Here is a 26,883-nt window from a genome sequence, read left to right on the forward strand (position 1 = left end):
TTTTAAATGATTTAAAAAAGGAATCTAGGCAGGAGATTGAATTAATCTTTTATACCACTGGCTGGTACTGCAGAGGGGGATCTGGGCCAGCTGGAGCAGCAGCCTGGTAAGTGCTGTTCATGGTTCAGTGCTTCAGGATGTACTGTCTTTTTTTCTTTTGTGAATGCCCTTGAGGAAAATCATTTTTTGTGGGGTGGAGGGGATGAAGCACCAACTACAGCTAATATCGTGGTTTCCTTTCACACAGACAAAAATGTAGTTGGCTACTTTCAAAGCTTCCCCTGCTCTGGTGATAATGCTAACATCCCATAAATCTTCCGTCCCTTGTATTCCTTCAAGCTCCATATCATAGCCATTCAGTTTTTCTTTGGGGTCTGTTTGGTATCACTCTTGAAATATCCAGAGGGATAATGATACACATTGAATGATGTATCATTGAATAATGATATACACTGTCAATTCAGTATACCTTAAAACTTAGCTTTCTGCCTTTAAAACATGTCCAGTGCCATTCTAGTACACAGAAACAAAGCAAACGGAGTACTCATGTCTTTTATGTTACAGAACAAGGTGTGCTAAATATTGGACCACAAGCCTGGACAGTAGTCAAAGAGTTAAGCTGAAGAGGAACTGAAAGATATGCTGCTTTTATGGATAAAAGGCAATTTCTAGCTCCCAATTCAGATTCTCAAAGTCACCTGTGCTGGCATATTGCTTGCATTCACATGTTTGTACTTGATGTGCACTTACACATTGTGTATTCACATACTTAGTATCCAGTTAAGCGTGCACGCAAATTCTTGGCATGACAGTGGCATTTTCCTCAGCAAGCTAAGCTATACTTGATTTTGAACAGTTAAAGAAAAAGAAAAGAAATGAATAAGACTAAGCAGGAGGTGGTAAAAAAAGGGCAAAAGAAATAAAACTTTGTAAAAGCAGCTACAAAAAATGAGTAAAAAACATGCCTCTCTACCAAGTTAGTATCCATCAATAGCAATTTTTCTTTTGAAATAAGGGAATGTCAATGCCATGTCAGCTTTCTGCTAAGGATGCAGAAAATAGTCCTGTGGTACCTCTAAATCTATGCCCAACCCTTAAAAATTCTGAGTATATCTCAAATCCTGCTATTTTTCCTGAATATTTAAGAAGCAGGGGCATGACAAAATAAGATAATTCCCGCTTTAAAAAAATGTTATATTCTGTTTGATGCCACACTGAGTAGTATGTAAAAATTACCCAAGATAATTAAAGAAAGTTAACAGATGGCTGGTAATGGCTGTAACACCTGCAGTGAGGTGTTTCATTAGCAAGTATCAGATGCTTCAATGAGTCACTTCATCAATGAGCCGCCTTCAAAAATAACAAAACTATTTTAACAAAAAGAGTTTAAATAAAAGGGCTGTGGTTTATATTCTTCTTGACCCCGGAGTCACATTGTGTGCATGCAAATAATCAGTTTTGCAAGATTGTGTTTCTCTGCTCAGAAAACTGATTAACCTATAATATAGGATTTGTCTAGAGCCACATACACCATCTTTTCCTGAGCTGGTGGAAAATGTCAAGAGCTGCACAAAAAGTGTCAATATTTCAGAACTTTAATTTAGGATCCAATTTCATATTTTCTAAACTTTTCACACTTTTGTTAAAAATTTAAAACTATATTTCATTTCCATTCTTTCCCCACTCCATACTCATTTTCAAGAATAAAGAGAATTCTCAAAAACGTTAAAGAATAAAAGGGAGGAAAAATACAGAACAAAAGGGAAAAAAGACAAGTACTTCAGAATAGATAAATTTACCTCAAAAGGGGCTTTTTGTTTTCAAAGGAAATGATCTAATTTGAATAAACTTAAGCAGCTCTGCCCTGTGTGAACTCACTGTTTACAGAAATGCTTTTCTTGAGCACTTTACTCAAACAGTGCCTTGCTAAATGACTGTAAATTTGCCCATTTTTGGATCAGAATAAAGAGCAGGAGGGAAGTCATGGATTCTTAAAGAGTTATAGTGAACAATCCCCTCAGCACCAGCCTTAGTCAGATTAGATGTGGGCATGAGAGCAAAACAGAACATTTGATTCCAGACTATGCATATATCCAACACAGACAAAAAAACATTTTTGGTCATTTTCTCATATTAGGGATGTTTGTGCCATTTGCTTAATGTATACAACAGATGACCTAATACAGAGTTGGCTCAGAGAATTCTCTTGTTTAATTTGGCTTTCCTGCTTCTGGAGATGGACAGTTAAAGTGAAGCTTGGAGAGGAGACTAAGGACATGGCCAGATATAAGGAGACTCTGGAATGGCCCGGCTCTGGAATAAGAAAAACAGGATTTTGAAACTGCATTAGCTTAACACTCTTTGTATTTGTTACAAAGATATAGCCAGTTGACAACCTTAGATCAGTGCTAAATGAAAGGGACAAAACATCAGACACATGGTATGTCTCTGCTCATGGCCACTCAATGGCCTTAAAACTCAGCTTAAACAAATGATCATTTGAAGCAGTTCCTAGTGATGGTTAAATGTTGCATGTTGTTACAGGCTTGGGTAGGGCATGGCGCTGAGTTGTACCATCCCATGTGTAGAAGAGAAAGGAGAAATGTCCAAAAGATGCATGTGAAGGGGGGATACACCTGTACCTGGTTGCCCATTCAGACATGAGACATATATAAGTAAAAGGAGGTGTACACTATTCACAATATACAAGGCCAGAACCAAATTAGAATATAGTACTCTAGAATTTTGCCAAGGACTTTATTTGACTTTCAAAGATCAGTGTGAATAGCAAATGCTTTGCCTTTATGATTCACCACATGGTGCCAACCAAACATTATGTAACTTCAATGTATTTTAACAATGAAGAGCTACTTTTCAATAACTACGAAGCAAGAATTCTTCTGATCAAACAATGGTTTAAAATCACCCAGAATTTAAAGCTAGGGATCGCATTTGCCTTCATGTAATTCTATAGAACAGTAGGTTCTGTGCAAAGCTTCAGTCCCTGATTCGATTCAGAGGCGATTCGGCCTGATTTGGTGGCTGAATCTCTGAATCTGAATCGAATCAGGAGACCTTTTAATCTCTCCAAATCAAATCAGAACCTTCCAAATCAATTAGGAGAGATTTGGAAAGATTCGGCGATTCAGACATAGACACAGCTTTAAATGTTTTTTCTACCTACCTCAAGGTAGCAGGCAGCTCATGAATGCTGCCAGGCTGGGGCAGATGGAGCATCCCACAGGAGCACAGGGTGGTCCCCAGTGTGCTTGGGAGCAGACCTGGAAGTGGACCAGAAGCACTTCCAGTCCACTTTCAGGTCCTCCGGGGAGCACACCGGGGGCCCCCCGCACTCCCCCGACTCAGTGACTGGTGCCTCCTGGGTCTGGTGGGGTACTCAGAGTCCCCCCACAGCTGATCACTGAGCTGTGGTGGGGGGCATGGGGGGTCCCCTTGTGCCCCCCAGCGGACCCAGAAATACTTCCGGTCCACTTCTGGGTTCTCCGCCAAGCATGCGGGGGGGCTTCCTTGTGCTCCTGTGGGATGCTCCATTTGCCCCAGCACAAGCTGTGCCTGGTACCTTGAGGTATGCAGAAAAAACGTTTAAAGCTGTGTCTGTGGCCAAATCGCTGATTCTTCAAATCAGCATTGAATCTTCAGATTTGGATTTGGCTGAATCAAACTGGGGACAGTGATCTGAATCAGCAAGTTGAATCATTGTCCCTGTTTCAGGCCAAATCCAAATCTGAATTGAATAGGGCCCATTTTACACACCCCTATAGAACAGTAAGTTGCCAACTCTGATTCAGTATCGTTTAGTCTTAATGAATGACTTATTTGAATTTCATTTTTAAAACAAACCAAGCACCTGAAGTTAGAGTTAGAAGAGTAAGTTACTAAACAATTTCAGAGCTGAAATTGTTGCCATCACAGAATAGACATAGCTGCTCCTGATTTGGACTTTTCAAATCTTCAGCCAAGTCCAGTAGTGTGGTTTAGACATCTCTCTCTCTCTTTCATTAACATGCAGATAATATTTATCTACTGCAGCTTTCTACCCTGTGGAAATATAGTCATTAAAGCTAGGTACAGATGTTATACTTACCACATGTTAGGCTTGCAGAATGCACTTTATAGCTCTCAGGGCTGTCCTGGGGGGGTGGAGGGATAGTGAATTGGGGCGACCGCCCCGGGCCCCATGCTTTGGGGGGCCCCACACTTTGGGGGGCCCCACAGAGCCAGGTGGAGTGGTGCGGTGACTCCGCACTGTCAACAGTTTCTCATCCAGCCACTCGGCACCTGCCCTGACCACGCTGCCAAATCTGCCGCTGGCTTCTTCGCATCTGGGGGTGGAGCCCTGCATAGGCTGAGTTGCCCTGGGCCCCGGACCCTGCTTGTGTCATCTCTGACAGTTGTAACAGAACAGATACTCGCAACACATATAGCAATTTAAAAATGGATTCTGCTCTAAGTTAACCCTGGATGGATGTGATATCAAACTAAAGCGATTTAGGTTAGAGTGCGTTATCTAATGTCTGTACCACATTCCATCCTGAGTCAAAGCAAGTTGCATTCTCCTGGCATCCCAGGGAGCCCTCACTGGGTGGGTTGCTACTCTTAGCAGGTGCTCTTCTGCTCCTGGCAAGCGCCGACTCAGCCCTCCCCCACACCAGGCAGTCACAGAGAGGAGACAGAAAAGGCTCTGTCTCCTCCCTGCATGGCCAGGTGAATAGTGGGAGAATGGAGCCCCTGTGCCACATGGACCCACCCTCCCAGATTGCTGAGTTAGGCCTTTGTGGGGGCTGAACTGGGGCTGATCTGTGCAGCGTGAGGGTTCCCTTCCTACATCCCCCAGTAAAGCAAAAAGCCAGGCCAGCCACCCTATGCTGCAGCTCCTGGCTGCATCTGTCAAGAGGCTGGGGTGAGGGAGGGGGAACCCTTCTGCTGTGTGGATTCAGCTGAGTCCCCCCAGGACCAGACCCAGTATTCTGGGGTCCTGCTCAGCATGGAGGCTCCATCCTCTCCTCCAGCTGCTGCTGAAAGTTGCCAGCTGGCAGGGCATGGGGCTGGCAGCCTCTTGTAAAGCATGTGAAAGTGCCCCCAAGCTACTGGACTCAGCCAGTGGGGGCAGTATCTGAAATTCCCCCCACCAAAAAGTGTTTGTTCAGTTCATTCCTTCTCTAATTTATAGCACTTTAAATTAACTTTTTTGAACATCCATATTTAGGCTAAAACTACATTCCCTTAAATACAGCAAAGCAAAAACCTTTAAAAAGATCTTCATTCATTTGATAATTATATTTATATGTTTAAGGGCATATGTACACCATTCTAACTCATTGCCATTTCTTATTATAGCAAGGTTTCCTAAAGTCACCCTAGGTGTGTTATGTATCTTATGATAGCACATGCCCTGTCCTTCCTTTAACACAGTATTTAAGTCTGGTGCTGGAAAGGTCACAAATGGTCAGGTCCCAGTTTACTTTGTTTAGGTGACATAAAGACAGAGATACTATCCAAAGTGTTGGAAGCAGATAAAAAAAAAGAAGCAATCTCCCCATCACTCTTATTTAGGAGGAAGTGAGAACAATGCTTAATCTCAGTAGTTTATTTGGCTTGTCTGCGTTTACAGGAAAACATCCCTGGATTTAATCCAGCCTTGTTTCCAATAGACTTGAGGGTTTATTCCCTCAAAGTTAAAGAGGGACTGGCTGCCTACTAAAAACTCCTATCCCAACTTCTATTTGGACAACATGTCTAAAATAAAATTAGTTTGGGTATAAATATATTAGATGTGACTTTAAAGCACTTTCAGATGCTGGTAGGGCAGTGATGGTACAAACGAAGGGAACAGCCATTGTACATGAGCAATAGATCATACAATCATGGGGCGCTTGTACACGTGAAGGAGGTTTAGTCCTCAGGGTTTTATTCTATGCCTCCTAAATTGAAACTGTGGATTTTTAATTGAAACTCATCATTTCAATTTTTCTGTCACATTATGATGAGGGACCTGATCTTTATTTTTTTATTTTGTTGGAGCTGGAGCCTGCCCATAGCCAGGGAGCAAGCTACTGGTGGGCAAAGCAGTCCCTGAGCTGTGGGGGGTCCTGGTCCTTCCCTCTGTGGCAGCGGCATCCCCCAGGGCTGCCTGGGTGGGTTGCTAGTAGGCCAGATGTTGCCCCAGTTCAGAGGCAGCATCCAGCCTGATCCAACTGCTCCCTGAGCCTGCCTGGGGAGCAGCATCCAGTATGCTTCCAGTGGGCAGGCTCAGAAAACAGTTGGATCGGGCTGAGTGATGCCTCCAAATTGGGGCAGTACCCGGCCCACTGTCATCCCACCTGGGCAGCCCCAGGAGGTGCCACCACTGTGGAGAGAAGGACCAGGGCCCCCTGCAGTTCAGAGGCTGCTTGGCTCATCGGCAGCTCGCTCCCTGGCTGTGGGAGAAGCAGGCAGGCTCCACCAAAAAAAAAATAAAAAAGGAGCAGGCCCCTTGCCGCTTCTGCCCTCAGAAGGCGCCTGCTGAAAGCAGAAGCAGTGAGGGGCCCAATCTTCTTTTTCTATGGCGCCTGCCTGTGTCTCCCATGGCTGAGGAGTGACCTGATAGCTGTAATGCATCATTGCAAACTATGTCCGGATGTAGTTTAGTTTGCAATGATGCAAGCTCATCTAACCTCCCTCTCTCCCCACCCCCCAAACTGGTGCATCTGTAATAATGTCACACAAATGACAGTTCTGTCATGTTCATGTTGTGATGACTGTCATGTGTACAAGTGCCCATGGAGATTAAGGGGGATATTTTCAGGGGCACCCAGAGTGGAAGCTCCCAGCTCCTACTCAAATCAAGTTCTAACTTCCCTTTATGCCTTGGGAAATTTTCAGTTAAAACTAAACATTTCTTTAATTAAGACAAGGAATACTGAGCAAGGCATAGGCATTGTCCCTGCTCTTTAAAGAATACCACTTGTTTTAACTTCCTTGTGAAAACTTCCAGCTACATGCAAAGGCATCTAATTTGCAAGACTTGTTTGCATAAACTGCAGCTTTACCACATGTTACCTATTGGTGAGAGTGGGTTATAGATCCCCCTCTGAGCCTGGTTTACACAGGATATCAATTGTTATAGTCCCCAGCCACACTAGCTATAGTAGTTTGTTCATTTAGTTTTAGAAGTCCTTTGCCCAGTCACCAGTATATAACCCGTAGAAAACTGGCCCCATTTCTGAGTAATGTGAACAGCAATGGCTGTAAAAGCAGACAGGACAGAACCACTGTCAGTGGCATTACCAAACTGATTTGAGGCATTCCTGCACTTGGGAACAGCTCTGACTTAGCAATCAATGGCCAAAAATGAACAGAGATATGCTAGTGCTGACATGAAAGTGCGGGCAAGGACCGGCCACTCCAGGAAGAGCACACACCAACTGCAGAAACTTCCTTTGCCTGATGAAGGGCTTTTGAACCTGAAACCTTGCTTAATAATTGTTTTCCAACCATTTAAGTTGGTCTAATAAAAGATATCAGATTCACCCAAAGAACTTTGTCTGTCTAATTGTGGATTAGGGCATGCAAGGTTCTTTAAATAAGACATTGTTAGGCAGTAATATGGTCACTAGCATCATGAGTCACACAACAGTATTTAGCTTGTTCAGTGAGCAGTCTTTTTTTCTTCTAACCTTTCGGTGACACACCCTAAGGACAAGCAGATTTACTGATCTACTGACAAAGCACATGCTATTTGTATACTTACATAAAAAAAATCAGTGTTTATTACGGCAAGCTTTGTTCCCACTCAGACACAGTATGACTTTTAAAAGAGTTCACAGCCTTTTACTTTCTGCAAATCCAAGAACTGAAAAAGGTGTTATATAAGCTAGGATAAGTCAGTTTGAATTACTTTAATTCAATATTTTACCTTTATTCAACCAACCCACAAAAATCTATTTGTGGCAACTGGAGTTTCCCAAAAGAGAAAAAGCTGAAAACCACTTTATTTTATTTTGCTTTTAAGGTTTCATTCCTATCTCATTTAACATCGTGTAAATCAGGAATAGTTCCAGCATGATTGATTGAGAATTTCTTGTGTAAGTGTCATAAAAATCAACTTCTGTGTGTGCATGGGGAGTTCTTTTATGAGGTGGAGTTGTTTTTTTAACTTGATCATGAAGAGGAGCCAACTATTGCTCTGCTGGTATCTTGTACTGTTCTGGGAAAATAAAGTGTTAAAGAGTCCAGTAAGCTTTTTAACCCTTATGGAGATAGAGAATACCTGAAGTGATAGGACATGATTTTTCAAAATAAATAAATTAACAGAACAGAAACAGTAGAAAATGAGCAACCCAAATAAAACCAGTTCTCAACAAGGGGTAATAAAATTTATGAGAAATGAAGACAATTTCAGGGTCAGTTCTGCATGCTTTTTTTCAGCTTAAAGTCACATTACTTTCTTTAGGCATTTTTCTTGGGTAGGGATATCAAGGATCTCAGGCCTTTCTCTTAGTGAAGACAGGGTACATTTGCACCTTACAAATTAACCAAAGTAGCTTTCATGAGCTGAAGTTTACTTAATCAGATGGTTGTCTTGAAAACTCCTCCTCTCTGAGAAACTTTGGGTCTGGATTCCTCACACATGTAAAGAACCCTGGGTATATGTGATGCTAAGTCTTCATAGCTAAAGGAAAGTGAGATGATTCATTGAAGTTGGCTAGCTTGCTGTAGAAGCTGCTGAAGATACATCTGCATAGACTTTACTGGGATGTCAGCAAGGAGGTCAAACTTTGATAGAAGGGGTAGTACTGACCTCAGCTTAGTACATCACGGTAAGAACTGTATGTGATAATTAATACAAGTCAAAATATTTGCATTAGCCGTAGTCTTCACATACTAAGTTCCACTATCACCTTTAACTTGACCTTAGTTTACTTTAACCCACTAAGTCCTGTAAATACAACAAACTGCTTTGTCTTCACTTTGGTGTTACCTTTAGTTATCACGGGTGCATCCAGACAAGTGCTCAAGTGCCTCTTGCAGCATCTAAAACCCCTTTGAGATGCTGCAAGAGGCAGGTGTGGGGACCAAAAACCAATCCCCATGCTGCAAATTTGGAGCGCGGGGGAAAAATTAGACCCCTGGATATCCAGGGGTCAAAAAAACCAAAACACGCTGCAAAACAGCAGGGCAAGGCATGGTCCCAGACCATGTCCTGAGGCAACCAGAGGCTCAGGTCCTCCACAGAGACATTCTGGTAGCCAGCCAGAGCATCTCTATGGCTGGTCCTTGCCCCAGTGCTGAAGCACGCTGCCTGCCTGTGCAGGACAAGCAGTGGTACAGGCTGCAGTAACTGGGACCTAGGCTCTGTGCCAGGTAAGTAGGGGTGGAGGGGGCTGGAAAAGGGGGGAGGGGACCATGGAGGGACCCCTGCCTGGCCCCAGCCCAAGCTTGCTTCCCTAATCATGGCCCCTGCCCAGCCCCAGCCCCTGCATGCTCCCCCAGCCCCCTGGTCACTGCCCCACCTGCTCCCAGCTCCCTGCTGGCTGCCCCAACCAGTCCCAGCCTCCTGGCTCTCAAAAAAAAAAAAAAAAAGCCCCGCACTCAGGCTGTAGTAGCAGACATTGGGGCCACTGGGAACTCATGGCAGAGCCCCACTATGTGGCACGGGGCATTGAGGATCAAGCCTGCTGCCTGGCACCCATGTTGCCACTGCCCCAAGGTGTGGGTGCAGTTGGGCTCCACACACTGTCTGGGGCTGAGCAGCGCCAGGCTCCAGGTGGCAGCTGGAGCTGTCCCAGGTCCCAAACAGCATGTGGTGCCCTGCCAAGCTATGCTACAACTGCACCATAGGGAAATGGCAGCACAGGTGCTAAGCAGCTGGGGCCGATCCCCGCTGCCGCCCCCCATGCCATGTGGGGAGGCTCTGCCATGAGTTCCCAGTGGCCCCAATGGCCACTGCTATAGCTAGTGAGTAAGGGGCTTTTTTTTTTTGTTGAGTGCTGAGAGGCTGGGGTGGGTTGTGCAGTGTTGGGGGTGGAGGCTGGAGACAAACCCCTGGAGGAAGATGGAGATGAGCCATTGGAGACAAGCTAGAGATATTCCCCTGCTCATCTCCAGCCTCCTGCTTGTTCCCCTGTTCTACTCCAGCTCCTTGCTCGTTCTTCTGCTTGTCTCCAGCCCCTTGCTCATTCTCCAGCTTGTTTCCAGCCTCGGGAGGCTTCCAAATTGCTTTAAAATTGTAAATATATCAATAAAACATTGCCCAACTAATTTTCTCTCTCTCTATATATATATATATAGTGGTCTTTTATTTTACTTATGGAAGAACATGGATTTGGGGGTATTTTAAAGAGTGATGTTGGAATTTTTTAATCAAGGATTTTGCAGTTTTTAAATAGGGAGCACCAGAATTCCTGCTAGTGAGCCAAGTGGCAGTACCCAGGCAAAGAAGCCTGCTCAGAGCTGGCACAAAGGACCCAGCAAAGGTGGCTGACCTCCTGGCAATTTGGGGCCAGGAGGACGTACTGTCACAGTTCAAAGCAGGCCACCCGCTGAGAACATCTGCTGGGTGATAGCTGCTCAGATGGCCAGGCGGTGGCACAAATGGCAGCAGTGCTGCACAAAGCCTACTGACAGCTGGCCCAGAGGTGCAGATGCCTCTAATGGCCATGCAGTCCCCATCTGAGTCTGGCATGCTGTCGCAGGGGGCAGCAGGTCACATCCAGGCCGCATCCCTCACTGTCAGACTGCTGCAGTGGGTAGAGGGTGCAGGGAACTGTCAGGGCTGCTTCAGCAATCCAGCTGGCACCAGGGGTAGTGTCCACAGGTACCAATTGGCTGGGCCCCAGAAATTCCTGTCTTTGAATTTGTAACATTAAAATATTGTGGGCCTTAAGGCCCACCTAACTAACTAGTAACCCCATGTGTAGCTAATGAGTGAGTGGTACAACTAAATTCTTGGGACAATTAATGAAAAAAACAGGATAGGAGTGTTGTGTCGGTCAGAGGGTCAAAACATGAAAATAAGTGTGCCTGAGGGGGACACCAAGCAGAGTCCCCTGGGCCACACCCACTGGTCCTCAGAGGCATCCAAGGAGCCAGTGGACAGAGTCACTGGTGCTCTGCCCAGAGATGTGCATAGACAAGTGAGAGGAAAGTGGCCACACAGTCTCTGGACACTTTCCTGGCCAAAGCCTCCTTCCTGGTCAAATACAGGGCCCACGTGGCCAGCGCCAGAAGGAGGTTGACCAGAGATCCTGGGACTTGGTGGGGCTGTGAATGGGGTGACCAAAAACAAAATGGCGGGGGGCGAAATTCAGGCAGAACATCAGGAGGAGGTTATGGAGGTTGAGGGGCTGCAGCCTGTTGCACTCGAGGGTCATGTGTGCCAGCATGAACTCTGCCTACAGAATGGACAGGAGACATGGGTGTCTGTGAAGCTCGCAACATGCATGCCTGGGGGAGCCACCAGCTGAGGTCCCAAGTGGCTCGTGGGATGAGGGTGGACTACAGACTCAGACACTGAGGTGCCCCAGCTATGCCCTCACCAAGCAGGTCTACTACAGACCTCCTAACCAGAAACAAGAGCAGGACCAGGAATTCACCAGGAAACTGGCTGAGGCTACTCGCTCTCAGTGCATGGCTGTCATGGGAGACTTTAACTACCTGGACACGTCATGGAAAGAGAACTCAGCCAAATCTGATTGGTCACAAAGCTTTCTCACGTGCGTGGATGAGCTCTACCTGAGTATATGGGCTGACGAGACATAAAGCGTTGCTGGACCTGGTACTGGCCGAAGGGGATGACCTAGTCAGTGACCTAAGAATCGATGGAAAGCTGGGTGATAGTGATCACAAGCTGATCACCTTTACTATCCATCACAAAACTGGCAAGTCAGTCAGCAATACAGAAGTCCTTGACTTCAGGAAAGCTGACTTTGACAAGCTCAGGAGGCTCATTGTCGAGGCCCTAAGGGACCACGACTCGACAGGAAGAGGAGTCCAAGAGGAGTGGTTGCTCCTCAAGGGAGGGATAGCAAGCATGGGTTTGTCATGGGTAGGTCTTGCCTGACCAATCTCATCTCCTTCTATGACCAGGTGACATATCACCTGGACAGGGGAGAAGAGATTGACGTCATATATCTGGACTTTAAAAAAGTCTTTGATTTGGTGTCCCATAACCTCTTCATGGAAAAATTGGCCAACTGTGGCCTCAACTTTGCCATAGTCCAATGGCTGGGTAATTGGCTCCGAGGTCAGACCCAGAGAGTAGTGGTCAATGGTAGTGAATCACCATGGTGCTCCATGTTCAGTGGCATCCCCCAAGGCTCTGTCCTTGGACCGGTTCTTTTTAACATCCTTATCAACGATGTGGACATTGGTGTCAGAAGCACACTGGCTAAGTTCACCAATGACACTAAATTTTGGGGCATAGTGTCCACATCTGAGGACAGGCTAGTGATCCAGGCAGATGCAAACCTGATGACGTTCCGTATCGATAAATGCAAGGTATACCACCTTGGGGAAAAAAATCCTGCAGCATACTTATAGGCTTAGCAGTGTTATGCTTGCCAGCACAACGGTTGAAAGAGACTTCATAGATTCATAGTTGGCAGGGTCAGAAGGGACCTAAGCAGATCATCAAGTCTGACCCCCTGCCCTGGGCAGGAAAGAATGCTGGGGTCAAACGACCCCGACAAGGTGTCTATCTAGCCTCCTTTTGAAGACCCCTAGGGTAGAAGCAAGCACCACTTACCTTGGAAGTTGGTTCCAGATCCTAGCTGCCCTGACTGTGAAGTAGTGCCTCCTGATATCTAGCCTGAATCTACTCTCAGTTAACTTATGGCTGTTATTCCTTGTTACCCCGGTAATGCTCAGGGGAACAGGGACTCTCCCATTGCCTGCTGGTCCCTCTTGGAAAGTTTATAGACAGCCACCAGATCCCCTCTCAGTCTTCTCTTCCCCCTGGTCATGCGAGTGGCCCTTCTCTGGACCCTCTTGATGCTGTCCACATCCCTCCTGAAGTGCGGTGCCCAGAACTGAACACAGTACTCCAACTGTGGCCTGACCAATGTCGCATAGAGGGGGAGGATCACCTCCTTGGACCTGCTCGTGATGCATCTATGGATACATTACAGATGCAATTAGCCTTCCTGACTGCATCCCCACATTGGCAGCCCATGTTCATCTTGGAATCAATAGTGACTCCAAGATCCTTTTTGCCTCTGTGCTGACAACAAGTGAGTTCCCCAGCCTGTAGGTATGCTGGTTGTTCTTTCTCCCCAGGTGCAGTACCTTGCACTTGTCAGTACTGAAACCCATCCCATTCTCATCTGCCCACCACTGTAACCTGTCCAGTTCTAGTTGTAGCCTATCCCTCTCTTCTAGCATGCCCACAAGATGAACATGTGCCACCAATGCAATGTTGCAGCTGGCAAAGCAAGCAAAACTCTGGCTTTTATCCATAGATGCTTCTCAAGTAAATCTCAGGATGTCATCCTCCCCCTGTACTTGGCCTTGGTGAGGCTGCAGCTGGAGTACTGCATCCAGTTCTGGGCTCCACAATTCAAGAAGGATGTTGGCAAGCTTGAGAGAGTCCAGAGGAGAGCCATGTGCGTGATCAGAGGGCAAGAGAACAGGCTTTATGAAGAAAGGCTGAGAGCCATGGGACTCTTCAGCCTGGAAAAGTGCAGGCTCAGGGGGGACCTGTGGCTGCTTATAAGTATATAAGGGGTGTACATCAGGATCTGGGAGAACGTCTGTTCACCAGAGTGCTCCAAAGAAAAACAAGGATTAATGGTCAGAAACTCATTTGATCTTTCCCAGGGTGGGGTGTCAGGCACAGCCAGGGAGGCCCCGGGAAGCTAGGCTGGTGCTTCCCCCCATGTGGTGGTCTTGGGAGGGGAGGAGGGGTCCTCCATTTCAGAGGGCTCCAGCTGCACCTGGGCTTTCCTCTTGGCTTTGCACCTGGAGGGGGCCTGCACCCAGTCAGCTATGGGGTGGTCCTCAGGTAGACAGGCTCCAGCAGGAGAAGGTGAGGGCTGGAGGGGTGAGGCAGCTACAGGGATCCACCGCTCCCTCTCTTCCCTTGGCTGCTGCTCCCCTCCCTGGGACCCTGCCAAACTTGGTTTGGGAGTGGGGTCCCCTGAGCTAACAGGGGGGCTGGATGATGCGGCTGGAGTGCTAGGGGAGCCTGAGGGGGGAAGGGATTCTGTGAGCATAGACACTGTTACTGAAGCAAGGTATTGAACAGAGATGGGCATATATTTGCAAATAGGACGTTAAACTACTTGCAAATGTAGTTATATTTTAATTCAGTCATAACTTGAAAAATGGACACTTTGCTGAAATCTGATGATCTTTTTAAATCTTTTGCTTTAAAAAGATATGGCTAGTTAGTAGGGCTGTGCGAAATTTTGCCAGCTGTTTCATTTCAATGCTGTTTTGACTTGTTTCGAGCTCAACACAGCAAAATCTAAATGAAACAAGAGGCTTTGAAACAGCTTCGAAATGAAACAAGGGCAGTTGAAACATTTAAAAAGTTTTGAAACTTTTCGAGTTTCAAAACTGAAGCTGGGTTTGCCTGAAGGAAAACAGAAAATAAGGAGAGGGAAGGAGAAGAGGGGGAAGCACTTTTCTGATATTGACTGTGACAGTGTGGCTGCCTGAGATGCTGCTGGTGGTACTGTGCTGCTTACTAATTACCTGTTGTCATTTAAAGCACTGGACTGGGCTGAGGCTGTAGGGGAGCAGGAAGCCTCACTGGGGCACACTACCACGTCATGTAGAGGGCCCAGTGCCAGTGAGGGCGTGCCTTAACACACACAGTCACACCACTGCTTGTCAGCAGTGTGAGGTGCAGTTTCTCAGAAACCCCTACACCAATCTCCTTGAAACGTGGAAGGTTTTGTGCCCTCAGAAGAGGCTACCATCTCTGCAGTTTTCATCTAAATCTGCCAAAAAATGACAAAGTAATAGGCAGTTTTGTGTTTCCCCACTATAGCCTATGGGCAAAATGTTAAAACAGCGTTGAAACAGAAAAACAGTTTCAATTAAATGAAATGGAACAGTGCCTTGAAATGAAACAAAATACTGTCCTGTCGAAATGGTGAGACAGAAGTCCAAATGAAATGGTGCTGTTTTGCACAGCTCTAATAGTAAAAACAAAATGTGACATTTTTACACTGTTCAGATTCTACTAGTAATATACAAGTAAAGGTTGACATTCCATGAATGATTATTCAGGGGAAGTGAACAGAAAGGACTGTACATATAGTCTATCCCAAAGGGGAATTCTGTTTAGAACCTGTCAAACTACTTGCAAGTATTTTTTCCCTTATTTACCCAACTTCAATGTTAATAACTGACCAAAGTAAGCCACAAGCATAGTGAATCACTGCCTCCAGTTCTCTGTTATGATACCATATGAGTAGCTTAAAGGGTGATCACATGACCCCTGTAACATACCTTCAGCCAAATGAGGTCCCATCCCAGTAGTTTAGGCTGGTCCTTTTCAACTGGTGTGCCACGGCGCACCAGGGTGCCATGAAGAGCTCCCTGGTGTGCCGCAAGAATTTTGGAATGAGAAGAAAGTTCCCTACCCTCCTAGTGCTAATGAATAAGCCATGTTGATGAGGTATATTCACAGAAGACTGACACATGTGTTGGCTGTTGGGGAGAGAGAGAACAAGCTGAGCAGAGGGAAAGTCATCTACTGTGCATGTGCTGGCTGTGGGGGATGCACAGTCCATGAGCCTCCTAACAGCTGTGCCATGGAATTTTGCTGCAGCAATGAGCTACAGTGAGCACATAAGTATGGGGATGGGGAATGCCTTAACAGGTGTGATGCAGAAAATTTTTATTAATATAAGTGTGCCTTGTGCTGGTAAAGGTTAGGAAACTCTGTTCTAGGCCCCATCTAGGGAGCTCTAAGCTCCAAGGGAGCTCCAGCTCTCAGGGAGTGTGTTGGAGAAAGCTGAGGGAGGTCATGAATGGAATGAACTAGGCTTTGGCTATGCTATACTGATGTGACAGCTCAGGTAGGGCCTCTGCAAGCTAATCTAATTTGAATTAATTTGGGAACCATGTGAAACCTAGTTTTTTGGGTTTTAAGGTCATATCTACTATTCATAGATTGTTTTGAAAGAAATCTCTTTCCACAGTTGTGTGTAAATTGGTGTATACACAAAATAAAAATACATGTATCAAATCCATCCACCCCCGATAGATTAAACACATGCAGTTTGCAATTAATTCATACTGGATTTGTTGCTTCAGAGCAGTGTCTGTGAGAGGAAAACAAATCAGCAAACATGATGATTCACAGGGTGTGGATTGTTTTCTTGGGAAAGAATAAAAACACTAGAGCAAAAGAATCCCATTTTAAAAGATTTCCACATTGAATACAGACCCCTGGCTGAACCTGGCAGACTTCCCATGGAACGGATCCAAAGTATTGCACTTAAAAACAATGCCAGCTAGTGCTGGCAGCTGGACCCAAGTTGCATTGTTTGCTTGGGAAAGGTAAGGAGGCACAGAGTGGAAAGAGCCTCAATCAATTTTGGCTTGCAGGGCGCACAGGACAGGACTCAGCAGACAGAAACGCATTCTGGGCTTTCAGTTTTGACTGCAGCAGTAAAGGTCAGATTATTAAAGGTATTTGGGGGCCCATCTCCCAGTGATCAATTGAAGAATGGTACCTAAACATCTTTAAAGAGCTGTCCCAAATTTATGTCATGCATTTAGATGAATCCACATGATAGGCAGACTGAAAATGGGAGTGCAGGTGCAACATCTCATGTAACACAGGTGTAAGAGGGCCCCTACCCTGTTTCTGGAAGAGGAAAAAGATCTAGGGATGCCTAGCCCTCTTTTCCTCTCTCAGTTCACCCTTTTTCTTTTGCTGGTTTCCTTTTTCTTTTCTACTTACGCTTTTTTGTGTTGCCGAAGCCTAATAACAGACAGAAGCCTGAAACGAGATGGCCACTAAGTCCAGATGCAGGCAGTACCTGAGGGCCCAATGGTGGAAGTGGAGGGCCAGATGACCTAGAAGACACTTTATAAGTCAGGCCAGAGAGGGAGTCTGGCTGTAGGAGCTACAGCGTACAGAGTTCTGGAGAGGAAAGCCAAGGGGCCAAACCAAGGACAGATTCAGGACAGCCAGGGTGAAAGAAACCTTTATTAGGAGTGAGACAAGTACTTGTTGTTGCAAGCATTGCTGCAGGGTAAGGCTGGCCCAGAAGTGGCATTTTGTTTGAGCCAAGGCAGGTGCCTGTGTTTGTGGTTTTAATTTAATCCAATAGACTGAGTTATGGCTGTAAGGGGAATGTGTGAAGGCTACTGAAAGGGGTGCCTGGGGATACCCTGAAACAGACTCGATGTTAAGAGGACAGAAGGTAGAGACTGGGGATAAGTACAAAGCCTCTCAGGGGCAAAGGCTGCTAAAAACTGAGGGTCGGAGCCTGTGAAAGCAGGACTTGTGGCCCCAAGGCTTGTGTAAGGGTTGTGCAGGGCCTAGAACCCAAGGTCATGAGGATGTGACCAAAGCTGAGCCAGAAGCTTATGGCCCTGGACCATGGGCTCCTAGCTAGAGGGTGCAGCCAGAGTAAAAGTGATTTGAGGCCAGGGGAACTGCAGTCCAGACACAGGTCCACTACTCAAAGCTCTTTTTGCCCTTAGGGCAGCCTCCCTATCAATTTATTACATCAAGGTATGGCAGGTGAGAATACAAAGGTGGGGGAAAACTGAGGAGATAAGGGGTGTTAATGGATAGAGAGGCCTGTTAAGGTGGTTGCACTACACTGGCACCTGTAGATGCCCTACATGTTTTTCTTCAGTTAAAGAAAAACGAGAAGATTTATTAAAATACTAGACTCAATGCTATTATTCATTTTAGGATCAAAGCAAAAACAAATATAAATTTATTGTCAGGTGCACTCATTTTCTAGTTTATATATTAATTAAAAAACAAACAAACTCTGCAAAAATAGTCCAAAATATTACTTTGAGTCCTATAATCATTGTAGTTAAATATTCATAGATTATAGGGAAGTAAGGCTAGAAGGGATATCCCTTATTCAGATTTGTAAAACAAAATCTAGCCTTCCTGAGTGTCTTGACAGTGTGTCCCGTACTTCACTGTCCATCATTTCTACACCTGAGTTAATGTTCACTTACATTCATGTTACCACACTTGAGTTAAGGTTTTTAGCTAGAACTAAAAGTAGTCTGCAGCTAGAACTAAAAGCATTCTGAAATAGAAGAGAAGGATTACCAGAAATTGCTAACAACCAGCAAAATTGTAGATGAAAGGATAACTTGGTTAATGGAATTTCACAGCTATTAAAAAGGAAAGAAAGTCATTAACACCAGTGGAGTAAAGAGAGAGTAGCAGGAATTAGGTACATTATAATGAACCATGAGGTCAATTGACTCCTTTGGCACTGCCTGAACAGAAATGTTGCTGCCTGTCCCGGGGAGTTGGATGGAGCAGGAATCAAAGTGGGGGGATGTGACTGTATTTCCATGCCCTCCCTCCCCACCTCCCAGATCTACCCTTGATTCCTGATTTGCTTTTATGAAGTCTTAAGTGGGCAGAATTTCCAGAAGCAGAAACTCAGCTAGCAGCACTTCTCTCCTGACTTTAATTGATAGACACCAGCTGAAGATCTGGCCTTCAGAGACTAATGACTAGATAAAGACTTCAAAATTTGATCTATGATGTAGTCAGTGAAAAGCAGATGCTTCTAGGATGTTTAAGTCTATAAATGGTAGCCACACATGTTTCTCAAAGGTGCCTGCAAAAAAACTTATAGCTGCAGTTGTTCCATCAAAATACTTGGGCACATAGTTCAAAACACAGCAAAACTATCAGTAGAATTTAACCCAGTGCTTCCTAAACTTTTCTTCAGCATGACCTTATTTCTTCAGCATGGCTCCTCACTCCTAACCTGCAGCCCCCTCACCTCCCAGGTGCCCCTCACTCCCTACCTACAGCCTCCCGTGACCCTGCCAGTGCTCCTCACTCACAACCCACAGTCCCTTGCACACTTCCTAGCTCTTCTAATGGGGGCCCCCAGCTGCCAGGGTTATGGGACCAGTGCTAGAGCCCACAGCCTGCAGCCCCCTGCCCTCTCCCACCAGCACCCGAGTCCCAGTTGCTGCCCGCGGGAGGTGTCAGTGGCTGCTGTGACTGGAGCAGAGACCACCTTTTTCTACCACCCTCCGCCCCTCCCCTCCAGGCCAGACAGCACAGCCAGAGTGGAGTACATGGGCTGGTGGCGGGGGGAAGGATGCAGGCTGCCTGCTGGGGTCTTGGGGCTTCCTGCTTTGTTGCCCTCCCCTGAGTGCCTCCACAGCCCAGCATGGTGCCAGTGCCAGGATCCCCACATCAGCCATAAAGCCATAGTGAGGCACCTCCTGCCTGCCCAGCAGCAGTGGCAGAAGCATAGAGTTGTGCCCTGCTGCTGGGTGGGCAGGGAGTAGCTCATCATGGCAGTGTAGCCAGCATGGGGCTCCTGGCAGAGACACTGAGCCTCCCCTCCCCACTCTGCTGCAGAGGTCCCAGGGGGAGGACACCGACCCCATCCCACACACATATTTGGGGGGCACGTGCCCCCCCATGCCTCCATCCCTAGGTGTGCATGACCCTATTTTTAATCACTGCCACCGCAAATGAAACCCCTAAGATTGGGAACTGCTCATCTAACCCTTTGCTCAGCTCTGCAGAGGACACTACAGGCTTCCTCCAATTCCTGCACTTGCATATCTCCTTTTCAAGAAACAAACTCTTTTGTCTGGCATCAGTGGCAACAGAGTCTCAGAAGCAATATGATTTCTCTGAAAGGCTGTCATAACAGGAACTACGCTTGATCTTAGCCTTAAAAAAAGGCCAAGAATTGAATACTTCACAAAGCCCAACAAGCCCAAGTGCTGCATTCCAAGGGCATTCCCACAAGTGCACACATGCATGCATTTGCTGTGCTGCTAACTAGCAGCATGGTGGGGTTTTTTGGCACAGGGGATCCTGGTGTAAAAAAACTGCTGCTAAAAAAAGTGATTTTTTTTTTTTCTGTTTTTTTGCACCGGTCCTGGAAGCACTGCAATACCAGGTCAATGCATGGAGTGGATGGAGCACGCTCCGGTTCCACCACCCAATACCAAAAAGAATCTGCTCAATATAGACCTCCTATGGAGGACATATCAGAGACAATTACCCTGGGGAGCTCGCCTACGTGGTCACGCTGCTTCCCCTGCCAGGTAGATCATGGTGTCTCCCCTGCCAGGTAAGTAAAAAAGTGATGCAGTGCACACAGCAATGTGCATTGGCAGACAGAGAACCTGTCTCTGTCACACGTGTTGGCCCCAGCCTCCCCTACTCCACTCAGGGCAATTTGCTGTGCACTGGAGTATGTGTGCAGGGGCATGCCAGAGATAAATAGCGGTGGGAGAACAAATATGTGCCACTGCTATTTGTCTTGCAGGGAACATGTGACCCTGCATGTATGCTCATGAAGACATGCCCCAACAGTCTAACTCCTTTGCTCTTCCAATTGACATTCCCAGCTGTGTCCTCACTTCGTACTTTCTCACTGATTGCAATGCTGGTCTCCTGGCTGGTGACATCAGCCTCTGCTTTTGTGCTCGACTAAGATCCCCATTGTTTCTGCAGCTCAATTTCTCTAGCAAACTTTTTCCATATATGCTGATTATTGGAGCTGTAGTTCCTGTGTTCCCACTTAAAAATATACTCTGTGAAGTTCAGCTGTTCTTTATCAGGCACAGTCCTCTCCCCTAAACTAACAATGCTCCCTTTTAATTTAAGTTCTGTTAAAAGTCTCCAGGCATTTACCAATGTCCTAGATGACGTTTGCTGCATTGTTTGGAGCTTTATTTTTTGTTTTGTGTAAACAGTTGGCTTCTTATGGGAAAGCAGATTTTCTGTTACTGCACATAGCTGCATGTGAGGTGAATGTTAAAATTTTCCTGGACTTGAGATAAACTGTGGAGAACCTATCTTGAACTTGCTTACGTAATAAAGTTTTAAAGATAAGGTCTACAATATGGCTATAAATACTGTATTTACTCAAGTATAAGAATTCCCACTCCCCATCAACTTGGGGGGCACAGGTAGACCTTCATCTTATATTGGAATACAAGGAAACCTCATTAAATATATTCCCTAATTTTGAACTGCTGCTAAAAACAGTATGTGCTCAGTAATGGAAACAAACTCTGAAACTGATTAAATACATCCAGCACTGACCATGACTATAAAACACGCTGGTGGAAACCCACCACAATGATAAGTTAGGGCAGCTCTTCTGAATAATAATGGTAGTGCCTACTGAGGACAGTTCCTCTCACTGCCAACTCTTTCAAGTCATGGTGAACCATGACATTGCATACCTTTTGACTTGCTTTTCATTCCCACAGCTGAGCTGTGCCTTTCTTTCCCATTTCCAATGAGTCCTGTTTTGGTCTGGCAAACATCGTCAAATTGGGCCCCAAACAGTTCACCCAGAATCCCTCTGTTGCCCCCTCTCTCAGCCTGTTGCATATGATTAGTGTGGCCCTGCCCTACATGAGGTGAAGATGGACCAGCTTGCGCTATGTTTTATCTTCATATATATTTTTGGAAGATCCCAGGACTCATGACAAGAACACCCTCTTCCAGCCATAAATGGTGTAGTAATGGATCCTTTGTGCGGTCTATCTGGAGTATACACTGTGGGGTCATTATTGACTCTGTTGGGGGCCCAGCCCAATGAACTATATGGTAAATCCATGGAGCCCTGCTGCAGATGTGGGATGTGCTGTGGTACCAAGGGGACTGAGGGTGGAACACCACTGTGTTGAACCTCAACATGGAGAAGACTTATGACCAACTATCCCACTTGTTCCTTTTCAAGACACTGAAGAAAATAGGGGTCCTCCTGACGTTTGTTGCCTGAATAAGGATGCAATACACCAACATGAGCAGGAGGGTACTGGTGATTGAGTGATGGAGATTGGGACTGTGGAACACATACTGCCTGTCAGCGGGGGCAGTGTGAGACACTCATGAGGGCAGTGTTCCTATTGGTGCTTCGGTAACACTGGTCTTCCCTCCTCTGCCTCCCCTACCTCAAGAGCAAATCATCTGTAGAATTCCAAAGAGCCATGTCCATTTTCTTCTGGTGCTTCAAATGGGAGAAGGTTACAAGGACCATGCTGTACAAGACAAAATGGATCAGGGGCCAAGGGATGCCAGGCATCCTGCTGTTCCTCTGGACCAAGTACGTGAGCCAGATCTGCAAACTGGTAGCTGTAGCACACTCCAAACAATCTACCTCATGAAGTACTTTGCAAGACACCTACTGCAATACTGGCAGGTGTACCTGCTGCCCAACATGTGCCTGTGGACCATGGATTTCCTGTGGTTCTACAAAGTTCTGCACCACTTCCAGAACAGATATGAGTTATACAATGAGACCCCAATGACCATGACAAATCACTGTAAGACACAGCAGGACAGACTTTCACCCATGGATGTACTACCTGGTGGCAGCTGCCAGACTGTGTGAGAATTAATCTTGCAAAAGGACCTGTAAAAGGAGCACAGGGACTTGATTTGACAGGTAGCCCTCTGGGCACTCCTCGTGCAGGCACAGAGACAGAGAGAAGGGCAGAGAGGCTCACTGGTCTGCATCAGGCAAACCTGCTGATGTCAGGTGCAAACAATCAATCACCGCCTCTGGAGCTGCCCATATGCCAGAAAAATGTGGAGGAGAGTAAATGAACTCCTCCAGTTGGTGGCAGGAGTCAAGACCCTGACCAGAATTGTGGTGCTATTTGGACACCTGACCAAGCAGAAGGGGACCCTAACATCCCACTTTGACCAGTTCATGTTCTGCTTCAGAAATGCCCCGTGGAAGACCAGAAACTTGTTCATGTAAAGTCAAATGAACCTCCCAGTTGAGGACTGCATCAGAATGGGATTAGAGTGAGCTACAGCTGTACTATAGAGTCATAAGGAGACAATGGGAGAAAATGGCAGAAGACACATGGAAGAGGAAAGAATGGCACAGGATGTTCAAGAACGGGATCCCTAGAGAGGACACTGATGATGGTGATGAAAGGGAAGAGGATAGTGATGAAGAGGGAGTGAGCAAAGAGGACAAAAAGGATAACATGGACTAAGGAGAGAAACAGAGGGGCTGTGGGAGAGATGGAGGGTCAGGGGTGGAGAGGAGGGTAGAGGGCACAGAGGCGATTTTGCCTGATTGTGGTTAAAAGAGATGGTGACAGGAATGCAGGTGCATGGGTGTGCAGTTGTGGTTATTGTCATGGGGACGATAATGGCTAACTGTAGATGTATGTTACCATCTGTCAAGTGAACTGTGTCAGTCATGAGACAGAACAATAAAGGCACAGGGGTGTGTATGTGTGTGTATTGGAAAAAAAAAAGGAGTTTGTACTATATTTAAGTGGGTGTCAAAGTGCTGCTCAAAGGTGTATTAATGGAGTACCTGTGCTGGAGCTTGCAGCAGTTTAAAAAAAAAAGGTAACGTGCATCAATTCTGGATGAGCTAAGCATATAGGTACCATATGTACTTGCTACAGCCATGTTTAATTTCAAGGTCGTTGTTTTCAAATATGCTTTTCACTTTTGCGTGCTCTGGAAGATCAGGGTCTGACAGTAAGGCATGGGGCAAAGACGTTACATGACACCCCAGATTTTTTTCTCTGCAAATAAATTCAAGAGCAGTGTCCTTGCCATTTGGGACAAATTCAAGGCAAACTGCCAGTGATTAGATTTTATACCTGGAAAAGAATATCAAATTTATAAATTTTACATATATAGGATCTAGTTATTGGAAGGGTCCATCTTTTATTTGAGGAAATATGGTACGTACAAAATCCCAGCAGGTACCAAGACTGGATTAAAATATAGATACAGGCAACAAGTCATCATGTGAAAATGGTATCCTTTTACTTAATGCACCTTCTCCCTGTGAGTGTTGGTCTGCCAGCTTTACTCCAAAAAGTCACAGGAACAGTCATCTGAGAGAAGACTGTCCGTCCAATCCATGATCATCTCTGACAGTGGTTAGTATTGGATATTTCTGAAGTTACAAGCAGCATCCTAGCACTGCTATCACTAGAAGATATTGCTCTAATCTAAAGGAAGCAGATCATTGTCTCCTTGATTGACTCGTTCCTTTACCTGGGAGTGTCAAATAACTCATGTCAATGGTAGAGGTTCTTTGTGTTGTGGATACTTGTCTACTTGGATTACAAAGACTGCAAAGCTGTCTGTACCTTATTTTATAACCACCATCAGCCTGACTTCTATCCCAGGGAAGGTCTTAGAAAAGTTTATTAAAGAGGTCATCTTTAATGGACTGGCAGATGTCAACATCCTGAGGGATAGCTAGCACGGGTTTGTTACGCATAGGTCTTGCTTGACCAGTCTCATTACCTTCTATGACCAGATGACCTATCATCTGGACAAGGGAAGAGATTGATGTCATATATCTTGACTTCAAAAAAGCCTTCAATCTGGTATCCCATGATCACCACTTGGCGAAACTGGCCAATTGTGGCATTGGGTCCACCATAATCCACTGGCTGAGGAACTGGCTCCATGGTCAGACCCAGAGGGTGGTAATTGACGGAAGTCAATCATCATGGTGCCCTGTGACCAGTGGGGTCCCCCAAGGCTCTGTCCTTGGTCCCATATTGTTCAACATCTTCATTAATGATGTGGACATTGGAGTCAGAAGCAGACTGGCCAAGTTCACCGAAGACACCAAACTTTGGAGCAAAGCATCCACACCTGAAGACAGGAGGGCGATCCAGGCTGACCTGGCCAGGCTCAGCAAATGGGAGGATGAGAACCTGATGGTGTTTAATGCTGAAAAATGCAAGGTTCTCCACCCTGGGAGACAAAACCTGCAGCATCCTTATAGGCTCAGCAGTGCTAGGCTGGCTAGCACTACAGAAGAAAGAGACTTGGGGGTCATCATTGACCACAAGATGAACATGAGTCTGCAATGTGATGCTGCAGCTAGTAGAGTGACCAAAACGCTGGCTTGCATCCATAGATGCTTCTCAAGCAAATTCCAGGACATCATTTTCCCCTTGTACTCGGCCTTGGTGAGGCTGCAGCTGGAGTACTGCGTCCAGTTTTGGGTTCCACAATTCAAAAAGGATGTGGAGAAGCTTGAGAGAGTCCAGAGGAGAGCCACGCGCGTGATCAGAGGTCAGGAAAACAGACCTTACGATGACAGGCTGAGAGCCATGGGGCTCTTTAGCCTGGAAAAACGCAGGCTTAGGGGTGATGTGATGGCCACCTATACGTTTATCGGGGTAACCACCAGTACCTGGGGGAACATTTGTTCACCAGAGCACCCCAAGGGATGATGAAGTTGAATGGTTATAAACTACTGCAAAACTGTTTCAGGCTGCACATAAGGAAGAATTTCTTTAGTGTCTGAGCCCCCAAGGTCTGGAACAGCCTGCCATTGGAGGCCTGCCTACATTGAACACCTTCAAGAGCAAATTGGATGCTTATCTTGCTGGGATCCTATGACCCCAGCTGACTTCCTGCCCTTTGGGCGGTGGGCTGGACTCAATGATCTTCCGAGGTCCCTTCCAGCTCTAATGTCTATGAAATCTATGAAATCTTTGAAAGAAGATGTTGTGATTAAATAGTGGGAGTTTTAGTTTCAGTGGAATTGTTATTGGTGATGCCTCACCAAATGTAAAGATTTGTTTAGAGCTGTTACCGTTTTAGATGCAAGGTATGGGGCTATGCCCAAGTAGGGCAGCTGGACTTGGCAGAACATAAGGCCAGATGAACCTACTTGGGCAATGCTCCATACTTTGTTCTCACAGCTGCATCTTGGAGCTCATCTGTTATGGAGCTCAACTAAAGCTATGTTGGCAGAGCCTCAAGTGAAAGCATAGCATCTGCAGGCAGGAATGGTTTTTTATGTTGGCATCACCTCCCTGAATGAAAAACCATTAGCCCAACTGTCACCAGTTTGGGGGTTTTACCAGCATACTGGCATTGCTAGGGTGTGAGCTTTTCATACCCGTGCCAACATAGTAGTACCAGTAAAACTTTGTGTAGCCCAGATCTTAGTTCGAGAGGTGAAGATTAATGCCCTCAGTCGTCAATATTAATTTAGATGGTAGCCTCCCTTGTTACCTGAACTTTACAGCTTATCTAGTGAACACTTGGGGCTCACCAGTTTAAGATTAAGGCAAATCAGCTAAAGGCATGAAGGTACTGTGCAGAAGTTAAGAGGGGTTAACTCCCCTTACCTTACCTACTTGCAGAGAGGGGCCAATTGATTACAGTTTATACACAATGACTTCCAGTGTTTATGTGATTTGCCTTAACTTTCCTAAGTGTCCCTATGTAGGCATGGCTTTAGAGAACACAGTTCAAGTGAATGTATACTTGCACAGGGTGTAGTATCTTCACATTGTTCTGATGAAAATCATCATTGGGCATGTGAAGCAGTGAACTCTGCTAGAAATTTTAATGAATGAAAGAAGAGGTACTAGCCCATCTCTAGAGGTTTTATCTGTAAAACATAACTACTGACTCAACAGATTCTTTCTTTGGAAATTATTACAACTAGCATGCTAGGCAGCAAGCCCAGTTTTTGCCATTTGGGGCACACTTAACTTTCTTTCTGCTTTGTCCAAGTCTCAATGACTTAATCCCTATTCTATTCACTGCAGTTACTTGTTTCCCATGTTTAATTGCTGAACCATCTTACATAAACACACTATCAGAACTAGGATGTTGAATGCATTGGTTGTAACAACATTGCTGATTACAGGTTTATTAATCCAGAATATTAAATATTTAACATTTGATCCTGCATCCATGTATTT

The 26,883-nt window shown here is 45.7% G+C and overlaps 1 protein-coding gene and 1 pseudogene across 1 annotated transcript in view; one reads left to right on the forward strand and one right to left on the reverse strand.

The window, feature by feature from the left end:
- Nucleotides 1-26,883, forward strand: part of MMRN2 (multimerin 2) — a 61,539-nt gene that overhangs the window by 1,560 nt on the left and 33,096 nt on the right. The gene's annotated exons all lie outside the window — the stretch shown is intronic.
- On the reverse strand, nucleotides 20,063-20,217 carry LOC149859718 (U2 spliceosomal RNA; annotated as a pseudogene).

The sequence above is a fragment of the Crocodylus siamensis genome, chromosome 7, assembly GCF_052110815.1.
Source record: "Crocodylus siamensis isolate JL-2025a chromosome 7, ASM5211081v1, whole genome shotgun sequence".
Taxonomy (NCBI): domain Eukaryota; kingdom Metazoa; phylum Chordata; order Crocodylia; family Crocodylidae; genus Crocodylus; species Crocodylus siamensis.